The sequence below is a fragment of the Cavia porcellus genome, unplaced genomic scaffold (genome assembly GCF_034190915.1).
Source record: "Cavia porcellus strain 051 isolate PalLab524CR breed Dunkin Hartley unplaced genomic scaffold, mCavPor4.1 scaffold_26, whole genome shotgun sequence".
Lineage (NCBI taxonomy): Eukaryota > Metazoa > Chordata > Mammalia > Rodentia > Caviidae > Cavia > Cavia porcellus.
In genome coordinates this window covers 25846560-25861850 of record NW_026947509.1, presented here as the reverse complement: position 1 = coordinate 25861850, position 15291 = coordinate 25846560, and the positions used below count along the sequence as shown (strand labels likewise).

The 15291-nt window shown below is 67.7% G+C and overlaps 5 non-coding genes across 5 annotated transcripts; all 5 read right to left on the bottom strand.

Annotated features, from left to right (window-relative positions):
- Positions 1–711: 711 nt before the first annotated feature.
- Positions 712–805, bottom strand: Trnay-gua (transfer RNA tyrosine (anticodon GUA)). The gene is made up of 2 exons: positions 769–805; positions 712–747 (listed from the first exon to the last, which is right to left on the bottom strand). It is a non-coding gene; the product is annotated as a tRNA-Tyr (tRNA).
- A 3056-nt stretch (positions 806–3861) lies between these two features.
- Trnay-gua (transfer RNA tyrosine (anticodon GUA)) lies at positions 3862–3955 on the bottom strand. Its single transcript has 2 exons — positions 3919–3955; positions 3862–3897 (listed from the first exon to the last, which is right to left on the bottom strand). It is a non-coding gene; the product is annotated as a tRNA-Tyr (tRNA).
- Positions 3956–6985: 3030 nt separating this feature from the next.
- On the bottom strand, positions 6986–7079 carry Trnay-gua (transfer RNA tyrosine (anticodon GUA)). Its single transcript has 2 exons — positions 7043–7079; positions 6986–7021 (listed from the first exon to the last, which is right to left on the bottom strand). It is a non-coding gene; the product is annotated as a tRNA-Tyr (tRNA).
- Positions 7080–10111: 3032 nt separating this feature from the next.
- Trnay-gua (transfer RNA tyrosine (anticodon GUA)) lies at positions 10112–10205 on the bottom strand. Its single transcript has 2 exons — positions 10169–10205; positions 10112–10147 (listed from the first exon to the last, which is right to left on the bottom strand). It is a non-coding gene; the product is annotated as a tRNA-Tyr (tRNA).
- Positions 10206–13269: 3064 nt separating this feature from the next.
- Positions 13270–13363, bottom strand: Trnay-gua (transfer RNA tyrosine (anticodon GUA)). The gene is made up of 2 exons: positions 13327–13363; positions 13270–13305 (listed from the first exon to the last, which is right to left on the bottom strand). It is a non-coding gene; the product is annotated as a tRNA-Tyr (tRNA).
- Between the last annotated feature and the right edge of the window lie 1928 nt (positions 13364–15291).

The window sequence follows — 15291 nt, the reverse complement described above, 5'->3', positions numbered from 1 at the left end:
ATGAAAGAGAGTGAGAGTGAGAACAAAAACTAGCCCGAGAGCTGGACAGAGATCCACACAGGAAGGCAGCAAGACCCAAACCCAGGGTGAGGGCCAGAGGGAGACAGATAGGGTGTGTGGAGCAGCGCAGCCTGGGCAATTGGAAGCAGTGGGAGACAGAGGCAGCAAGAGATGGCTCCTTGGTGTGTGGAAGGAGGGAGGCGGGAGGCAGGGGTGTGGAGTGGAGCAGGCAGGGTGAGGGGCGTGCCAGGTGGGTCCACCCCTGGGCTGTGTGGCGCAGGTGGGCGCGCGGTGTGCAGGGCCAGTTGGCGTGTCCGGAGAGCTGGAGGGTCTGAGGTGGCAGAAGGCTGCAGCGTAGAGCAAAGTGGCGGAGCCGGAGGGCATGTGGAGGGTGCAAGGGGAGGCGGCCTCCCCTCGGGCTAAAATGAAAAGAGCGGGTCTGGAGCTTGTGTGTGTGTGTGTGTGTGTTTGCGTGTGTGTGTTTGCGCTCTGGTGGTGGCTGGCCTGGCCCAGCGAGTGTGCCTCCGGATGGGGCAAAGGCGCAGATGCCTCAGCAGGGGAGGAGGCGACAGGCGGCTTCCCCAGGGGTCCGTGGGTGCAGCTCGAGCCAGGAAGCCGGGGTGGCGGGGTCCGGAGCGCTGGGTGAGAGTGGGCAGGCAGGGCGCCGCGCCGCGCCGCGCCGCGGGTGTGCGCGCAAAAGCGTCAGGCACGTCCTTCGAGCCGGAATCGAACCAGCGACCTAAGGATGTCCACAGATGGCTGTTGGGGCTACAGTCCTCCGCTCTACCAGCTGAGCTATCGAAGGGTGCACGTCTCCGGGGCCTGGGCGCGCGGTTTTCCGGAGCCCAGGGAGGCCGAGGCCCCGGAAGGCCAGAGGTCCGCGGGCCTGGGACTGGGAGTGGGAGTGGGCAGCCAGCCGGGAGACTGGAGCCCGGGTGTGGCTCTGCTTTGCGGGCGGAGCCCAGCCCAGGGGCGAAGCGGTTGCGGCAGCCGGGGCGGGCACCGGGGCGGGCACCGGGGCGGGCACCGGGGCGGGCGGGCAGTGCGTCTGTGATTGAGTGGGTGGCATCCGCGCCCACGGCCTCGGCCCTCTTGCCCGTCGTGGCCTCTCGCTGTGGCCCGGCGTGCGGGATGCCCGCGCCGCCCGGGTGGTCTGAAAGCTGCGGGGGAGCCCCGAGTGCACGGCCCGGGTCGGTGCGCCGGGGTGGGCCGGGGTGGGCCGGGGTGGGCTGGAGGAGGGCGGCGACAGGGGAGGGCAGCGGGAGATCCGGCCTGGGCGGCCAGCAGGCGACCTCCAAGGGCAGAGGCGCAGCAGCCAGGCCACGCCACGGGGTCCGGCTGAGGTCCCTGTCGGGGCGCCAGCCGGAAGCACCTGGATTCCCCCACCCTCCGCGCCACGGCTGCGCCCCCGGTGGCGGGAGACGGTGGCCCTGGGGCTTGGCCCGGACTCTCAGAGGCCCCCGCAGACAGGACGGCGACAGGGGTCCACAGGCAGGCCAGCCCAGGAGGGGTGGGGTGCGGGCATGGCTGCAGCCTCTGCCACGCCCGCCCCGGCGGGACTCCCCTGGCAGAGGGGCGGGAGGGCGCAACTCCATGGCTTCCCGAGGGGCCCAGGCCGCAAGAGAGCATGCCCACTGCGGGGTCCGGTTCGGATCCCCGCCCAGGCGCCCACCGAGGCCTTGCCACAGGTTTCTGTGTGCTGCGTGCCCAGCGCCCCCGAACGTTGGCTCTGCTGGCCGCCCAGACGGAGACCCACAGTCGGGGTCGGGGGTCGGGTGGGCAGCTGCCAGCGGCTCGCACCGAGGCCAGGCATCCTCCACTGGGGTGGCGGCCACCCTCAGGCACCGCTGGCCGCCTGCGTCCTCCACCCAGCTAGCTCATCCCCCAGTCCCCTTGCCCGCCCCAAAGGCACGGGAGCCCGTCCAGCCAAGGCCCAGGCTTGCGCCTCGGGCCAGTGCTCACCGGGCTCCCGCGTGGCAGGCACGCAGAGCTGGCCGTGGCCTCTCCCCCACTGCTGAGCGGTGACATCCGCCTCAAGCAAAGGACGCTCCACAGCGCGTCCCCGGGCACCCCTGTCTACTCAAGGTGAACTGTCATGCCCTGTGCCTTGGTGAGCCTGAGGTGGGGGCGGTGGGGACAGCGGCCGGCCGGGGCCTCTGCAGACGAGGAGGCCAAGAGGCCTGCAGCCCCACGTGTCGCAGTCTCCTCTGCACAGAGCCCTTTGCACGAGCGGGACTGGGCACCGCCAGAGAGCAGTGAGGCCCCCACCTCCCTCCATTCCCCCAAGGAGCCCAAGCACGCCCAGACACGCCAGCACAAACTCGCACACAGACACACGGGCACACACACACACATACCCATAAGCGTGGGCACGCACACGTACGTACACACACACACACACACACACACACACACACACACTCACACCCCGAGAAGAGAAACGTGGAGGGCCTTTCCGGGCTCCTCAGACATCTGGGCACCAAAGGCAGGAAGCCGCTCACACCCTCCAGGCAGGTTGTGCCACGCTTAAGGCTTACACTCTCTCCGGCTCAGCCCACGCTTTTTCCCCCTCTGCCACAGGCACACAGACACCTTCCTCATCTGGGGTCCCTGGAGCTCTTGCCAAATCTCTGCGTTTGCTCTCTGCCACCTCAGCTCATCTGCTTAGCCCTCAGCTCGGGGGCAGGCCGATGGGACTAGGGGATTGTATCCCCTTCCCACCGAGCTCTCAGGGAGCCTTGCTCTTCCAGAGACTTCCCCTAACAGTATGGTGGCGGCCTCCGGAAGTGGTGGGAAGACTGGAACGAGGTGAGGCACGAGAGGCTGGGGACCTTAGGCAGGGCAAGCCAACTGCCATCTCCAGCCAGGAGGCCACCGGAAACACATGTCAGCCCTCCGTCCATCTCTGCCACCATCATCCGGAATGAAGCAAGCATGGGCCTCCTGGCCCAGCACCCGGAGACTTCATACCAAATGCAGCTAGATCCATAGGCACACTTCAGAAGAATCACAAGGAGAGAGAGACACACGCAGAGAGAGAAAGAGACAGAGAGAGAGAGAAAGAGACAGACAGACAGACAGACAGACAGACAGAGAGACCCAGAGACAGAGAGACAGGGAAACAGAGAATGAAAGAGAGTGAGAGTGAGAACAAAAACTAGCCCGAGAGCTGGACAGAGATCCACACAGGAAGGCAGCAAGACCCAAACCCAGGGTGAGGGCCAGAGGGAGACAGATAGGGTGTGTGGAGCAGCGCAGCCTGGGCAATTGGAAGCAGTGGGAGACAGAGGCAGCAAGAGATGGCTCCTTGGTGTGTGGAAGGAGGGAGGCGGGAGGCAGGGGTGTGGAGTGGAGCAGGCAGGGTGAGGGGCGTGCCAGGTGGGTCCACCCCTGGGCTGTGTGGCGCAGGTGGGCGCGCGGTGTGCAGGGCCAGTTGGCGTGTCCGGAGAGCTGGAGGGTCTGAGGTGGCAGAAGGCTGCAGCGTAGAGCAAAGTGGCGGAGCCGGAGGGCATGTGGAGGGTGCAAGGGGAGGCGGCCTCCCCTCGGGCTAAAATGAAAAGAGCGGGTCTGGAGCTTGTGTGTGTGTGTGTGTGTGTGTGTGTGTGTGTGTGTGTGTGTTTGCGTGTGTGTGTTTGCGCTCTGGTGGTGGCTGGCCTGGCCCAGCGAGTGTGCCTCCGGATGGGGCAAAGGCGCAGATGCCTCAGCAGGGGAGGAGGCGACAGGCGGCTTCCCCAGGGGTCCGTGGGTGCAGCTCGAGCCAGGAAGCCGGGGTGGCGGGGTCCGGAGCGCTGGGTGAGAGTGGGCAGGCAGGGTGCCGCGCCGCGCCGCGCCGCGGGTGTGCGCGCAAAAGCGTCAGGCACGTCCTTCGAGCCGGAATCGAACCAGCGACCTAAGAATGTCCACAGATGGCTGTTGGGGCTACTGTCCTCCGCTCTACCAGCTGAGCTATCGAAGGGTGCACGTCTCCGGGGCCTGGGCGCGCGGTTTTCCAGAGCCCAGGGAGGCCGAGGCCCCGGAAGGCCAAAGGTCCGCGGGCCTGGGACTGGGAGTGGGAGTGGGCAGCCAGCCTGGAGACTGGAGCCCGGGTGTGGCTCTGCTTTGCGGGCGGAGCCCAGCCCGGGGGCGAAGCGGTTGCGGCAGCCGGGGCGGGCACCGGGGCGGGCGGGCAGTGCGTCTGTGATTGAGTGGGTGGCATCCGCGCCCACGGCCTCGGCCCTCTTGCCCGTCGTGGCCTCTCGCTGTGGCCCGGCGTGCGGGATGCCCGCGCCGCCCGGGTGGTCTGAAAGCTGCGGGGGAGCCCCGAGTGCACGGCCCGGGTCGGTGCGCCGGGGTGGGCCGGGGTGGGCTGGAGGAGGGCGGCGACAGGGGAGGGCAGCGGGAGATCCGGCCTGGGCGGCCAGCAGGCGACCTCCAAGGGCAGAGGCGCAGCAGCCAGGCCACGCCACGGGGTCCGGCTGAGGTCCCTGTCGGGGCGCCAGCCGGAAGCACCTGGATTCCCCCACCCTCCGCGCCACGGCTGCGCCCCCGGTGGCGGGAGACGGTGGCCCTGGGGCTTGGCCCGGACTCTCAGAGGCCCCCGCAGACAGGACGGCGACAGGGGTCCACAGGCAGGCCAGCCCAGGAGGGGTGGGGTGCGGGCATGGCTGCAGCCTCTGCCACGCCCGCCCCGGCGGGACTCCCCTGGCAGAGGGGCGGGAGGGCGCAACTCCATGGCTTCCCGAGGGGCCCAGGCCGCAAGAGAACATGCCCACTGCGGGGTCCGGTTCGGATCCCCGCCCAGGCGCCCACCGAGGCCTTGCCACAGGTTTCTGTGTGCTGCGTGCCCAGCGCCCCCGAACGTTGGCTCTGCTGGCCGCCCAGACGGAGACCCACAGTCGGGGTCGGGGGTCGGGTGGGCAGCTGCCAGCGGCTCGCACCGAGGCCAGGCATCCTCCACTGGGGTGGCGGCCACCCTCAGGCACCGCTGGCCGCCTGCGTCCTCCACCCAGCTAGCTCATCCCCCAGTCCCCTTGCCCGCCCCAAAGGCACGGGAGCCCGTCCAGCCAAGGCCCAGGCTTGCGCCTCGGGCCAGTGCTCACCGGGCTCCCGCGTGGCAGGCACGCAGAGCTGGCCGTGGCCTCTCCCCCACTGCTGAGCGGTGACATCCGCCTCAAGCAAAGGACGCTCCACAGCGCGTCCCCGGGCACCCCTGTCTACTCAAGGTGAACTGTCATGCCCTGTGCCTTGGTGAGCCTGAGGTGGGGGCGGTGGGGACAGCGGCCGGCCGGGGCCTCTGCAGACGAGGAGGCCAAGAGGCCTGCAGCCCCACGTGTCGCAGTCTCCTCTGCACAGAGCCCTTTGCACGAGCGGGACTGGGCACCGCCAGAGAGCAGTGAGGCCCCCACCTCCCTCCATTCCCCCAAGGAGCCCAAGCACGCCCAGACACGCCAGCACAAACTCGCACACAGACACACGGGCACACACACACACATACCCATAAGCGTGGGCACGCACACGTACGTACACACACACACACACACACACACACACACACACACTCACACCCCGAGAAGAGAAACGTGGAGGGCCTTTCCGGGCTCCTCAGACATCTGGGCACCAAAGGCAGGAAGCCGCTCACACCCTCCAGGCAGGTTGTGCCACGCTTAAGGCTTACACTCTCTCCGGCTCAGCCCACGCTTTTTCCCCCTCTGCCACAGGCACACAGACACCTTCCTCATCTGGGGTCCCTGGAGCTCTTGCCAAATCTCTGCGTTTGCTCTCTGCCCCCTCAGCGCATCTGCTTAGCCCTCAGCTCGGGGGCAGGCCGATGGGACTAGGGGATTGTATCCCCTTCCCACCGAGCTCTCAGGGAGCCTTGCTCTTCCAGAGACTTCCCCTAACAGTATGGTGGCGGCCTCCGGAAGTGGTGGGAAGACTGGAACGAGGTGAGGCACGAGAGGCTGGGGACCTTAGGCAGGGCAAGCCAACTGCCATCTCCAGCCAGGAGGCCACCGGAAACACATGTCAGCCCTCCGTCCATCTCTGCCACCATCATCCGGAATGAAGCAAGCATGGGCCTCCTGGCCCAGCACCCGGAGACTTCATACCAAATGCAGCTAGATCCATAGGCACACTTCAGAAGAATCACAAGGAGAGAGAGACACACGCAGAGAGAGAAAGAGACAGAGAGAGAGAGAAAGAGACAGACAGACAGACAGACAGACAGACAGAGAGACCCAGAGACAGAGAGACAGGGAAACAGAGAATGAAAGAGAGTGAGAGTGAGAACGAAAACTAGCCCGAGAGCTGGACAGAGATCCACACAGGAAGGCAGCAAGACCCAAACCCAGGGTGAGGGCCAGAGGGAGACAGATAGGGTGTGTGGAGCAGCGCAGCCTGGGCAATTGGAAGCAGTGGGAGACAGAGGCAGCAAGAGATGGCTCCTTGGTGTGTGGAAGGAGGGAGGCGGGAGGCAGGGGTGTGGAGTGGAGCAGGCAGGGTGAGGGGCGTGCCAGGTGGGTCCACCCCTGGGCTGTGTGGCGCAGGTGGGCGCGCGGTGTGCAGGGCCAGTTGGCGTGTGCGGAGAGCTGGAGGGTCTGAGGTGGCAGAAGGCTGCAGCGTAGAGCAAAGTGGCGGAGCCGGAGGGCATGTGGAGGGTGCAAGGGGAGGCGGCCTCCCCTCGGGCTAAAATGAAAAGAGCGGGTCTGGAGCTTGTGTGTGTGTGTGTGTGTGTGTGTGTGTGTGTGTGTGTGTGTGTGTGTGTTTGCGTGTGTGTGTTTGCGCTCTGGTGGTGGCTGGCCTGGCCCAGCGAGTGTGCCTCCGGATGGGGCAAAGGCGCAGATGCCTCAGCAGGGGAGGAGGCGACAGGCGGCTTCCCCAGGGGTCCGTGGGTGCAGCTCGCGCCAGGAAGCCGGGGTGGCGGGGTCCGGAGCGCTGGGTGAGAGTGGGCAGGCAGGGTGCCGCGCCGCGCCGCGCCGCGGGTGTGCGCGCAAAAGCGTCAGGCACGTCCTTCGAGCCGGAATCGAACCAGCGACCTAAGGATGTCCACAGATGGCTGTTGGGGCTACAGTCCTCCGCTCTACCAGCTGAGCTATCGAAGGGTGCACGTCTCGGGGGCCTGGGCGCGCGGTTTTCCGGAGCCCAGGGAGGCCGAGGCCCCGGAAGGCCAGAGGTCCGCGGGCCTGGGACTGGGAGTGGGAGTGGGCAGCCAGCCGGGAGACTGGAGCCCGGGTGTGGCTCTGCTTTGCGGGCGGAGCCCAGCCTGGGGGCGAAGCGGTTGCGGCAGCCGGGGGGGGGGGGCACCGGGGCGGGCACCGGGGCGGGCGGGCAGTGCGTCTGTGATTGAGTGGGTGGCATCCGCGCCCACGGCCTCGGCCCTCTTGCCCGTCGTGGCCTCTCGCTGTGGCCCGGCGTGCGGGATGCCCGCGCCGCCCGGGTGGTCTGAAAGCTGCGGGGGAGCCCCGAGTGCACGGCCCGGGTCGGTGCGCCGGGGTGGGCCGGGGTGGGCCGGGGTGGGCTGGAGGAGGGCGGCGACAGGGGAGGGCAGCGGGAGATCCGGCCTGGGCGGCCAGCAGGCGACCTCCAAGGGCAGAGGCGCAGCAGCCAGGCCACGCCACGGGGTCCGGCTGAGGTCCCTGTCGGGGCGCCAGCCGGAAGCACCTGGATTCCCCCACCCTCCGCGCCACGGCTGCGCCCCCGGTGGCGGGAGACGGTGGCCCTGGGGCTTGGCCCGGACTCTCAGAGGCCCCCGCAGACAGGACGGCGACAGGGGTCCACAGGCAGGCCAGCCCAGGAGGGGTGGGGTGCGGGCATGGCTGCAGCCTCTGCCACGCCCGCCCCGGCGGGACTCCCCTGGCAGAGGGGCGGGAGGGCGCAACTCCATGGCTTCCCGAGGGGCCCAGGCCGCAAGAGAACATGCCCACTGCGGGGTCCGGTTCGGATCCCCGCCCAGGCGCCCACCGAGGCCTTGCCACAGGTTTCTGTGTGCTGCGTGCCCAGCGCCCCCGAACGTTGGCTCTGCTGGCCGCCCAGACGGAGACCCACAGTCGGGGTCGGGGGTCGGGTGGGCAGCTGCCAGCGGCTCGCACCGAGGCCAGGCATCCTCCACTGGGGTGGCGGCCACCCTCAGGCACCGCTGGCCGCCTGCGTCCTCCACCCAGCTAGCTCATCCCCCAGTCCCCTTGCCCGCCCCAAAGGCACGGGAGCCCGTCCAGCCAAGGCCCAGGCTTGCGCCTCGGGCCAGTGCTCACCGGGCTCCCGCGTGGCAGGCACGCAGAGCTGGCCGTGGCCTCTCCCCCACTGCTGAGCGGTGACATCCGCCTCAAGCAAAGGACGCTCCACAGCGCGTCCCCGGGCACCCCTGTCTACTCAAGGTGAACTGTCATGCCCTGTGCCTTGGTGAGCCTGAGGTGGGGGCGGTGGGGACAGCGGCCGGCCGGGGCCTCTGCAGACGAGGAGGCCAAGAGGCCTGCAGCCCCACGTGTCGCAGTCTCCTCTGCACAGAGCCCTTTGCACGAGCGGGACTGGGCACCGCCAGAGAGCAGTGAGGCCCCCACCTCCCTCCATTCCCCCAAGGAGCCCAAGCACGCCCAGACACGCCAGCACAAACTCGCACACAGACACACGGGCACACACACACACATACCCATAAGCGTGGGCACGCACACGTACGTACACACACACACACACACACACACACACACACACACACTCACACCCCGAGAAGAGAAACGTGGAGGGCCTTTCCGGGCTCCTCAGACATCTGGGCACCAAAGGCAGGAAGCCGCTCACACCCTCCAGGCAGGTTGTGCCACGCTTAAGGCTTACACTCTCTCCGGCTCAGCCCACGCTTTTTCCCCCTCTGCCACAGGCACACAGACACCTTCCTCATCTGGGGTCCCTGGAGCTCTTGCCAAATCTCTGCGTTTGCTCTCTGCCACCTCAGCTCATCTGCTTAGCCCTCAGCTCGGGGGCAGGCCGATGGGACTAGGGGATTGTATCCCCTTCCCACCGAGCTCTCAGGGAGCCTTGCTCTTCCAGAGACTTCCCCTAACAGTATGGTGGCGGCCTCCGGAAGTGGTGGGAAGACTGGAACGAGGTGAGGCATGAGAGGCTGGGGACCTTAGGCAGGGCAAGCCAACTGCCATCTCCAGCCAGGAGGCCACCGGAAACACATGTCAGCCCTCCGTCCATCTCTGCCACCATCATCCGGAATGAAGCAAGCATGGGCCTCCTGGCCCAGCACCCGGAGACTTCATACCAAATGCAGCTAGATCCATAGGCACACTTCAGAAGAATCACAAGGAGAGAGAGACACACGCAGAGAGAGAAAGAGACAGAGAGAGAGAGAAAGAGACAGACAGACAGACAGACAGACAGACAGACAGAGAGACCCAGAGACAGAGAGACAGGGAAACAGAGAATGAAAGAGAGTGAGAGTGAGAACAAAAACTAGCCCGAGAGCTGGACAGAGATCCACACAGGAAGGCAGCAAGACCCAAACCCAGGGTGAGGGCCAGAGGGAGACAGATAGGGTGTGTGGAGCAGCGCAGCCTGGGCAATTGGAAGCAGTGGGAGACAGAGGCAGCAAGAGATGGCTCCTTGGTGTGTGGAAGGAGGGAGGCGGGAGGCAGGGGTGTGGAGTGGAGCAGGCAGGGTGAGGGGCGTGCCAGGTGGGTCCACCCCTGGGCTGTGTGGCGCAGGTGGGCGCGCGGTGTGCAGGGCCAGTTGGCGTGTCCGGAGAGCTGGAGGGTCTGAGGTGGCAGAAGGCTGCAGCGTAGAGCAAAGTGGCGGAGCCGGAGGGCATGTGGAGGGTGCAAGGGGAGGCGGCCTCCCCTCGGGCTAAAATGAAAAGAGCGGCTCTGGAGCTTGTGTGTGTGTGTGTGTGTGTTTGCGTGTGTGTGTTTGCGCTCTGGTGGTGGCTGGCCTGGCCCAGCGAGTGTGCCTCCGGATGGGGCAAAGGCGCAGATGCCTCAGCAGGGGAGGAGGCGACAGGCGGCTTCCCCAGGGGTCCGTGGGTGCAGCTCGAGCCAGGAAGCCGGGGTGGCGGGGTCCGGAGCGCTGGGTGAGAGTGGGCAGGCAGGGCGCCGCGCCGCGCCGCGCCGCGGGTGTGCGCGCAAAAGCGTCAGGCACGTCCTTCGAGCCGGAATCGAACCAGCGACCTAAGGATGTCCACAGATGGCTGTTGGGGCTACAGTCCTCCGCTCTACCAGCTGAGCTATCGAAGGGTGCACGTCTCCGGGGCCTGGGCGCGCGGTTTTCCGGAGCCCAGGGAGGCCGAGGCCCCGGAAGGCCAGAGGTCCGCGGGCCTGGGACTGGGAGTGGGAGTGGGCAGCCAGCCGGGAGACTGGAGCCCGGGTGTGGCTCTGCTTTGCGGGCGGAGCCCAGCCCAGGGGCGAAGCGGTTGCGGCAGCCGGGGCGGGCACCGGGGCGGGCACCGGGGCGGGCACCGGGGCGGGCGGGCAGTGCGTCTGTGATTGAGTGGGTGGCATCCGCGCCCACGGCCTCGGCCCTCTTGCCCGTCGTGGCCTCTCGCTGTGGCCCGGCGTGCGGGATGCCCGCGCCGCCCGGGTGGTCTGAAAGCTGCGGGGGAGCCCCGAGTGCACGGCCCGGGTCGGTGCGCCGGGGTGGGCCGGGGTGGGCCGGGGTGGGCTGGAGGAGGGCGGCGACAGGGGAGGGCAGCGGGAGATCCGGCCTGGGCGGCCAGCAGGCGACCTCCAAGGGCAGAGGCGCAGCAGCCAGGCCACGCCACGGGGTCCGGCTGAGGTCCCTGTCGGGGCGCCAGCCGGAAGCACCTGGATTCCCCCACCCTCCGCGCCACGGCTGCGCCCCCGGTGGCGGGAGACGGTGGCCCTGGGGCTTGGCCCGGACTCTCAGAGGCCCCCGCAGACAGGACGGCGACAGGGGTCCACAGGCAGGCCAGCCCAGGAGGGGTGGGGTGCGGGCATGGCTGCAGCCTCTGCCACGCCCGCCCCGGCGGGACTCCCCTGGCAGAGGGGCGGGAGGGCGCAACTCCATGGCTTCCCGAGGGGCCCAGGCCGCAAGAGAGCATGCCCACTGCGGGGTCCGGTTCGGATCCCCGCCCAGGCGCCCACCGAGGCCTTGCCACAGGTTTCTGTGTGCTGCGTGCCCAGCGCCCCCGAACGTTGGCTCTGCTGGCCGCCCAGACGGAGACCCACAGTCGGGGTCGGGGGTCGGGTGGGCAGCTGCCAGCGGCTCGCACCGAGGCCAGGCATCCTCCACTGGGGTGGCGGCCACCCTCAGGCACCGCTGGCCGCCTGCGTCCTCCACCCAGCTAGCTCATCCCCCAGTCCCCTTGCCCGCCCCAAAGGCACGGGAGCCCGTCCAGCCAAGGCCCAGGCTTGCGCCTCGGGCCAGTGCTCACCGGGCTCCCGCGTGGCAGGCACGCAGAGCTGGCCGTGGCCTCTCCCCCACTGCTGAGCGGTGACATCCGCCTCAAGCAAAGGACGCTCCACAGCGCGTCCCCGGGCACCCCTGTCTACTCAAGGTGAACTGTCATGCCCTGTGCCTTGGTGAGCCTGAGGTGGGGGCGGTGGGGACAGCGGCCGGCCGGGGCCTCTGCAGACGAGGAGGCCAAGAGGCCTGCAGCCCCACGTGTCGCAGTCTCCTCTGCACAGAGCCCTTTGCACGAGCGGGACTGGGCACCGCCAGAGAGCAGTGAGGCCCCCACCTCCCTCCATTCCCCCAAGGAGCCCAAGCACGCCCAGACACGCCAGCACAAACTCGCACACAGACACACGGGCACACACACACACATACCCATAAGCGTGGGCACGCACACGTACGTACACACACACACACACACACACACACACACACACACACTCACACCCCGAGAAGAGAAACGTGGAGGGCCTTTCCGGGCTCCTCAGACATCTGGGCACCAAAGGCAGGAAGCCGCTCACACCCTCCAGGCAGGTTGTGCCACGCTTAAGGCTTACACTCTCTCCGGCTCAGCCCACGCTTTTTCCCCCTCTGCCACAGGCACACAGACACCTTCCTCATCTGGGGTCCCTGGAGCTCTTGCCAAATCTCTGCGTTTGCTCTCTGCCACCTCAGCTCATCTGCTTAGCCCTCAGCTCGGGGGCAGGCCGATGGGACTAGGGGATTGTATCCCCTTCCCACCGAGCTCTCAGGGAGCCTTGCTCTTCCAGAGACTTCCCCTAACAGTATGGTGGCGGCCTCCGGAAGTGGTGGGAAGACTGGAACGAGGTGAGGCACGAGAGGCTGGGGACCTTAGGCAGGGCAAGCCAACTGCCATCTCCAGCCAGGAGGCCACCGGAAACACATGTCAGCCCTCCGTCCATCTCTGCCACCATCATCCGGAATGAAGCAAGCATGGGCCTCCTGGCCCAGCACCCGGAGACTTCATACCAAATGCAGCTAGATCCATAGGCACACTTCAGAAGAATCACAAGGAGAGAGAGACACACGCAGAGAGAGAAAGAGACAGAGAGAGAGAGAAAGAGACAGACAGACAGACAGACAGACAGACAGACAGAGAGACCCAGAGACAGAGAGACAGGGAAACAGAGAATGAAAGAGAGTGAGAGTGAGAACAAAAACTAGCCCGAGAGCTGGACAGAGATCCACACAGGAAGGCAGCAAGACCCAAACCCAGGGTGAGGGCCAGAGGGAGACAGATAGGGTGTGTGGAGCAGCGCAGCCTGGGCAATTGGAAGCAGTGGGAGACACAGAGGCAGCAAGAGATGGCTCCTTGGTGTGTGGAAGGAGGGAGGCGGGAGGCAGGGGTGTGGAGTGGAGCAGGCAGGGTGAGGGGCGTGCCAGGTGGGTCCACCCCTGGGCTGTGTGGCGCAGGTGGGCGCGCGGTGTGCAGGGCCAGTTGGCGTGTCCGGAGAGCTGGAGGGTCTGAGGTGGCAGAAGGCTGCAGCGTAGAGCAAAGTGGCGGAGCCGGAGGGCATGTGGAGGGTGCAAGGGGAGGCGGCCTCCCCTCGGGCTAAAATGAAAAGAGCGGGTCTGGAGCTTGTGTGTGTGTGTGTGTGTGTGTGTGTGTGTGTGTGTGTGTGTTTGCGTGTGTGTGTTTGCGCTCTGGTGGTGGCTGGCCTGGCCCAGCGAGTGTGCCTCCGGATGGGGCAAAGGCGCAGATGCCTCAGCAGGGGAGGAGGCGACAGGCGGCTTCCCCAGGGGTCCGTGGGTGCAGCTCGCGCCAGGAAGCCGGGGTGGCGGGGTCCGGAGCGCTGGGTGAGAGTGGGCAGGCAGGGTGCCGCGCCGCGCCGCGCCGCGGGTGTGCGCGCAAAAGCGTCAGGCACGTCCTTCGAGCCGGAATCGAACCAGCGACCTAAGAATGTCCACAGATGGCTGTTGGGGCTACGGTCCTCCGCTCTACCAGCTGAGCTATCGAAGGGTGCACGTCTCGGGGGCCTGGGCGCACGGTTTTCCGGAGCCCAGGGAGGCCGAGGCCCCGGAAGGCCAGAGGTCCGCGGGCCTGGGACTGGGAGTGGGAGTGGGCAGCCAGCCGGGAGACTGGAGCCCGGGTGTGGCTCTGCTTTGCGGGCGGAGCCCAGCCTGGGGGCGAAGCGGTTGCGGCAGCCGGGGGGGGGGGGCACCGGGGCGGGCACCGGGGCGGGCGGGCAGTGCGTCTGTGATTGAGTGGGTGCCATCCGCGCCCACGGCCTCGGCCCTCTTGCCCGTCGTGGCCTCTCGCTGTGGCCCGGCGTGCGGGATGCCCGCGCCGCCCGGGTGGTCTGAAAGCTGCGGGGGAGCCCCGAGTGCACGGCCCGGGTCGGTGCGCCGGGGTGGGCCGGGGTGGGCCGGGGTGGGCTGGAGGAGGGCGGCGACAGGGGAGGGCAGCGGGAGATCCGGCCTGGGCGGCCAGCAGGCGACCTCCAAGGGCAGAGGCGCAGTAGCCAGGCCACGCCACGGGGTCCGGCTGAGGTCCCTGTCGGGGCGCCAGCCGGAAGCACCTGGATTCCCCCACCCTCCGCGCCACGGCTGCGCCCCCGGTGGCGGGAGACGGTGGCCCTGGGGCTTGGCCCGGACTCTCAGAGGCCCCCGCAGACAGGACGGCGACAGGGGTCCACAGGCAGGCCAGCCCAGGAGGGGTGGGGTGCGGGCATGGCTGCAGCCTCTGCCACGCCCGCCCCGGCGGGACTCCCCTGGCAGAGGGGCGGGAGGGCGCAACTCCATGGCTTCCCGAGGGGCCCAGGCCGCAAGAGAGCATGCCCACTGCGGGGTCCGGTTCGGATCCCCGCCCAGGCGCCCACCGAGGCCTTGCCACAGGTTTCTGTGTGCTGCGTGCCCAGCGCCCCCGAACGTTGGCTCTGCTGGCCGCCCAGACGGAGACCCACAGTCGGGGTCGGGGGTCGGGTGGGCAGCTGCCAGCGGCTCGCACCGAGGCCAGGCATCCTCCACTGGGGTGGCGGCCACCCTCAGGCACCGCTGGCCGCCTGCGTCCTCCACCCAGCTAGCTCATCCCCCAGTCCCCTTGCCCGCCCCAAAGGCACGGGAGCCCGTCCAGCCAAGGCCCAGGCTTGCGCCTCGGGCCAGTGCTCACCGGGCTCCCGCGTGGCAGGCACGCAGAGCTGGCCGTGGCCTCTCCCCCACTGCTGAGCGGTGACATCCGCCTCAAGCAAAGGACGCTCCACAGCGCGTCCCCGGGCACCCCTGTCTACTCAAGGTGAACTGTCATGCCCTGTGCCTTGGTGAGCCTGAGGTGGGGGCGGTGGGGACAGCGGCCGGCCGGGGCCTCTGCAGACGAGGAGGCCAAGAGGCCTGCAGCCCCACGTGTCGCAGTCTCCTCTGCACAGAGCCCTTTGCACGAGCGGGACTGGGCACCGCCAGAGAGCAGTGAGGCCCCCACCTCCCTCCATTCCCCCAAGGAGCCCAAGCACGCCCAGACACGCCAGCACAAACTCGCACACAGACACACGGGCACACACACACACATACCCATAAGCGTGGGCACGCACACGTACGTACACACACACACACACACACACACACACACACACACACACTCACACCCCGAGAAGAGAAACGTGGAGGGCCTTTCCGGGCTCCTCAGACATCTGGGCACCAAAGGCAGGAAGCCGCTCACACCCTCCAGGCAGGTTGTGCCACGCTTAAGGCTTACACTCTCTCCGGCTCAGCCCACGCTTTTTCCCCCTCTGCCACAGGCACACAGACACCTTCCTCATCTGGGGTCCCTGGAGCTCTTGCCAAATCTCTGCGTTTGCTCTCTGCCACCTCAGCTCATCTGCTTAGCCCTCAGCTCGGGGGCAGGCCGATGGGACTAGGGGATTGTATCCCCTTCCCACCGAGCTCTCAGGGAGC